Below are 6,000 nucleotides of genomic sequence, written 5' to 3'. Positions count from 1 at the left end.
AGTTTAAGGTGGTCTCACCATGAATGTTGTACCTCCGATTTTAATTCAGAATGGAGAACTTGCAGGGTAATGGCTTGGTGGAAGGTGATACTGTCTCAGTTATAACAGGACCACAAAACAGGATTTAATGTTTAATTTATCATTATGGCCTTGAATGCAAAATAAGAGTTTGAAAAAGTGTCACTGATGAACAGCATTATCATTTTCCTGAAATTGCCCCAAAAGGTGCTTCATTTGGAGCCCTAGTTAAATCCCAGCTGATGCCGTTGACCCATTTCCTTGCCTACCCGAGATTGTGCAATATCATCAATGTAAGGCTTTGTTTATGCTGGCAAAGACAGAAAACAACTTATAACTGTGTGGCAAGCAGTACCTTGGTATGCTTGAGTATTGAGTATGCACTATGCTCAAGAAAACATGGTTAGAATCAGAAAGATTCATCACCAAGGGCACAAATTATGAACTCCATCCATAGCTTACATCCTTCTTGTCCACAGCTTCTTTTGATAAATATAGCATACAAGATATATAGAAAAAACAGATAGGTCTTGTAGATGTTCTTGAGACAAGTGGCCATGTCCAATCCTGATGTTGCTGGATGGTTTGTCATTATTTTCTGTCATGAAACAGTATGGAAACAGAACGTTAGTGCTGCAAGACGAGACCTAAATGAGACAGTAATGTGTATCTCATTTCCACCTGGCTGTTTTCAATAAATTGGTGTCATTTCATCACTTTCTCCATTAAACCTGCACAGAGGAAGAGTCATAGCTTCATGTTTTAAACTTCTTTTATCACACTATGCATTTAATCTTCCTTTTTTATCCTGGTGAGGAAACGCTCCTAGAACAAGTTTCCTGCTTCAAATACATCTCCCTCCCAACGTGACATTTGAGGTTGTCAACTTATTGTTACATCAAGATTTTCTTTTTTTTGTTATTATATTTTATTTCAATATTCAGTGGTACTTCTATTTAGATGTTGGTTACAAAATTAGAGCGACACTTTTGATGTATTTTCCATTGTTTCCTCATCGCTGTGGGATGTGTGACCCACTGGGGGTGACGGCAGTTGTCATGGTGATACCATTTCCCTCACTCTCCACACTGTCCCTGCCAGGTTGAAGCGCCCTGAACAGGCCAAACCAAGTTAACCAACTGTTAAATAACACTTGGAGCTCCAAAGTGAGATGTTTACACAAGATCATTGTTGCGCCATTGATGTTCTAGGCAGCCATCAGTTGAAATTGTCTGGGGAAGAAGATGTTGGTGTTTTTATCTTGGGTTTTAAAAATGTTCAAATCTGCTGAATACATCTACCAGTTGTTTACACATTCAGCATGGGTCAGCTCAATAGGGATTGCTGTTTCAGCTGATACATATCTAATGTCATGGTTGCAGAATTGTAAAACTTAAAAATAGGATTCATTTTCATCTGATTTTTGAAAAACAGCGCCATTTACAGTGTATGAAATAAGCCAAAAACCTAGCCAGACATCAGGGCTGGTAACTTCAAAATGTTATCAGCCCAAAATGGATTTAACCAGATCAAATATGGTGAATTTACTCAGATGTATGGAACATCTAAAAATTACCAGACCATCGGGCTGGCTAGCTGTAAATTTAGACTGTCTGTCAGAAATCTAGACCGTCTCGGGCGGCCGGATGGGCCTTATTTCATACACTGCCATTTATCGTATTATTAGGGGAGGAGGTCTTGGGACAGTAGCAGTATTCCCCATTGTCACATTTAGTTATTAAGGACAGGTATCTCCTATGACATCTCAACCATTGAGTTGAACACAATTACTTTCCTGAGTTGTAAGCTTGACACGAAATCTTGGCAAATATTTCTTAGCTTGCTTTGGCCTGGTGTTTTTATTTATCTTGATGTATATACAATACATGTTTAATATGTAAATACTATCAAGATTGTACAGGTTAGATTGTATATGTAAATGTTGTGTGACACGACACAATTTTATGACATCAGTTCATTTCAATCAATTTTCTATCAACAGCACAATATGTGTCATTTATTTGTTTACAGTGAGGGTGAAAAAGAATTGACTTATATTCAAGCTTGTATGTGTACTGACTATTTGGATTAGTCATCTGTATATAGACTCATGTTATTTAGAGTGATGAAAACTGTACGTGATCATATGGTGGATCACGATGATCATTACTCTGTCCGTCCTGGATAATCTCCAGGGTATACTTTCCGATAAATCTCCACTAGTACCCTGGATGCATCTACGGCTTGTCCAGAGAAATGTTTTACCTCCCTTTGCTGGCTTTTTATCCAATCAGGTGTCTATGCTTGGAAGTTGAGCGTACCAATCACAAGGCTTCTATCATAACTCACTTCTGCTTCTTTTATCTAACCGATTAAACTTGGCAAGACAATTGTTTCAGAGGTACCCTGAACGAGGTAGGAGTTTATTTTTGTTAAGTTTGCAGACCTGTCAATTTGTCTGTATGACTTTTTCCCTAAATCTGAGTCGCACAGCGAGCAAACATTCGCAGCTGCGGCAGCCATCTTTGTTGACACTGGCAAGTTTGGTTGTAACGGCTTATCTGATTGGCTACTGTGAGAAGGCGGGCCTAGCCGTAGATGCATCCAGAGTACTAGTGGAGATTTATCAGAACGTATTGCCTGGAGATTGTTGAGGATGAACTCTGTCCATTGAATGTTAGTGTGACTGTGTTTTCGTGGGTGGGAGTCCGGCAATAATATTTGTATATGAAGACCAGATGTTGCTTTTTTCATTCTTGTTTATTTATTCAAGCATACAATGTATTTTTCATCAGTAACCAGATATGTTTTCTTATTTCCTAGATCTTAAGGTTGATCTTAGATCTTGATAAATATTGAACAAAAATGACTAAAAAAATCAAATTGTGAATTGTGTCGTCCAAAAATAATATGGAATGTTCACTGAACGGAACTATAAAAACAAGAATTAATCTGATTTGTTGTGTCCATTCTGGTGTTGATGAACAGTGATAATCCAGTGTTTCATTACAATTAGATCTTTCACTGTGATACCTCAATGCATAAAAACTGGATGACCTGTCTCCAGATGGTTTGGAAGGTGAACTTTTTCAGAGCTAATCAGCTTTGAGGCCTCTTGAGTGAGCATTCCCATGAGCAGTAATGTGATCTCTATCTCAACAAAAATGAAAATGAACTTAATCCATCAGCTCTCAATTTAACTCACAGAGAAATGCCATTCTGATATTTTATAAACTCTCAGCAAATTATTTCCTAGCACAGGACGTTTACATCGAAAAGGACCCCATCGCGGGAGGTCAGCTTATGTACGAAACACCATTTTGACACTGATTTTAAGGGTCAAGTTAGGGTGTCTGCTTATCTATGGTAATATACGGTATCATTGACAGAATATTTGTGTTAATTGCAGTTTACTTTTGTTTAAATTGGAATTTCCAGATTGAGGTGGTAAAGATACAAAGCCAAATCATTTTATAAATCTGTTCAGCTCAAGATCACAAGGATACTGAATTAGTTCTTGGTGCAACCTTCTGTGGAGGGATTATCTTATTTACATGCTGTGAGGTATCATAGTGAAGTAAAAGATCTGACTTAAATAAGATTGTGTTGAAAACACAGGATACTACCTGTTTCTCAGTCTGTGATTGTGTGATGTTCACTAATGAATTACATGTACAATGTTCATGTGAATAAGACATCCAGTTTGTCCAAAGCAAATAATAGTTTGTTCAAAAGCCCCATTTCATAAGTATAATGCCAAGTTAGGATCACAGGTGAGAACTGAGTTATTAGAGTTTTTATATCTAAAAGTCTTATCTTTTCATATTTTTTCTAAGGGCTGCAGGACAGCTGGGTAATATGGAGAGAATAAGAGACAAAGTGAGTTAGAATTATAAATTTAACGTCACTTCAGCAATATTTCAGCCCTATTGTGACAAGCTAAGAGACAAAGACATTAGTGGTGTTGTGTAGATTTTTGTTATGAAAGTAGTATAATTCCTGTCTCAACATTAACACACCATAGTGTAAATACAGAGTAAGTCTTATCACGGTCTTACGGCCAATTTGACATAGACACTTGCATCATCAATGTTTCTCAGGTTTGTACATCACCAAGTTAACCTATAAAATAACAATGACATTTATGTCTCAGCTCTCTGGGGAGTATGCAACCCAAGCTGCCTGTGAGATGCTGAAAAGTTAAAATTGTCATCCTACCGGGTACCCTTTCAGGGCATCTGTTAGCAGTTTTATCTCCAATACCTGCAAAGGATTCATCTCGATTCACAGTTAATTTATAAACAGTGTGTACAAACCTGTGTAGTGTTGATGATAACACTGTCGTAGACATCAATTAATCAGCTTCTCTTATGTAGTATTATAGACTTAGCGTGCAGTGTTCATTTTGTTATTTAGACCATTCACAGCGTCCCCAGATGAAAGTGATGGTTGGAGCAGGGCAACTGGAGACTTACACATTTACAACCAGTGTCATTGTGAACTATAGATTGTGATATATAAATCATAATATATGGCTGTATTATTGATAGTAGCTGTCTGAGTGCAAGTCATTAATTTGTTTCCTAACTGTGATCGCCAAGTAAGAGGGCGCCGATAAAGCTAAACTTGATGATTTTATTTTGTCCTGTGTTGTGTGAATGAAATAATGTGTATCTGTACATGAACCAACAAAGTGATGTTTGGTCCAGATTAGCCAAGGCTCCAGATTTCTTTACACCCCTACATTGTGCCACCATGGCTCCAGATTTCTTTACACCCCTACATTGTGCCACCAAAGCTCCAGAATTCTGTACACCCCTACATTGTGAACTCCAAAATGTGATCCCTTCCCCAACAGTGGGAATTTACCCCTGCAATGTGGACTAAAACACGTGATTTGAATCCACTCCTATAGTGTTCCCTACCCTGACAATGTGAACCCCACTGCAACAATATATGAATCCTATCCCCAATATCAACCCCTCCCCAGTGTTAATCTGACCCCCCAGATAACTCCCACCCCACCCCAATGTTACTCCTATGCCTGAGGTAACTCCACCCCCAGTGTTACTCAAACCCCTCAGGTAAACCCTACCACAGGTGTTATTTTATACCCCAATGTGACCTCCACCCCTCCCCCCCCCACACAACCTACCCCAGGTTAGTCTACCCCCACCCCTCAGTTAGTCTACCCTCTAAAGTAAACCCAACCCTTAGAGTGATCCTCAATCCCATACAGCATGAAGCTTACCACACATAAGAATATGTTAACTGATTTCAGACAGCAGTCATGTTGGCATTTCCCATTCTTTCAGATCACTCTTTCAGATTCAAACTGGCACCTTTTAGTTTCATTTCCTTCTATGTGTAATTTTCTGGAGGTTGCTCCAACACAAGAACTGTTTGTATACACTGGATTGTTTGAGAGATGTATTTGGTGGAGTGTGTAAGATGTACAAACTTCACTTTGTAAATAAACTTTAAATTAATGTAATTGTATTTGTTTTTGAATGTGTTCAGTCATCACACATTGTTTTTCAGTGTTCTTGGGGCACAGCATCTTGCTGTTTAAGACACTGCTAAATTCATAGGGTTCTTGTGTCCCTTCAGGTATCTCTTTATCCATCATTGTAGGGTACCCTGTGTTAGAATTTATCTTCAATAACCCATGCTTGTCGTAAGAGGCGAGTAACGGGATCGGGTGGTCAGGCTTGCTGACTTGGTTGACATCGTATCCCAACTGCATAGATCGATGCTCATGCTGTTGATCACTGGATTGTCTGGTCCAGACTCCATTATTAACAGGCCACCGTCATATAGTTGGAATAATGCTGAGTGTGGCGTTAAAAACAACAAACCAACTAACCACCATTGTAAGGTCTTGTTTCAGCTCCTGCTTGTGTCCTGGAGATGACCTCCCCAGGTCTTGTACTGGAGTGTAAGGCTGTACTGAAGCCTTTCAGATCAATTGGACACATACAG

Source organism: Haliotis rubra, unplaced genomic scaffold, assembly GCF_003918875.1.
Source record: "Haliotis rubra isolate DU_JTF1 unplaced genomic scaffold, ASM391887v1 Scf198, whole genome shotgun sequence".
Lineage (NCBI taxonomy): Eukaryota > Metazoa > Mollusca > Gastropoda > Lepetellida > Haliotidae > Haliotis > Haliotis rubra.
Note: the sequence above shows the minus strand (reverse complement) of the source record.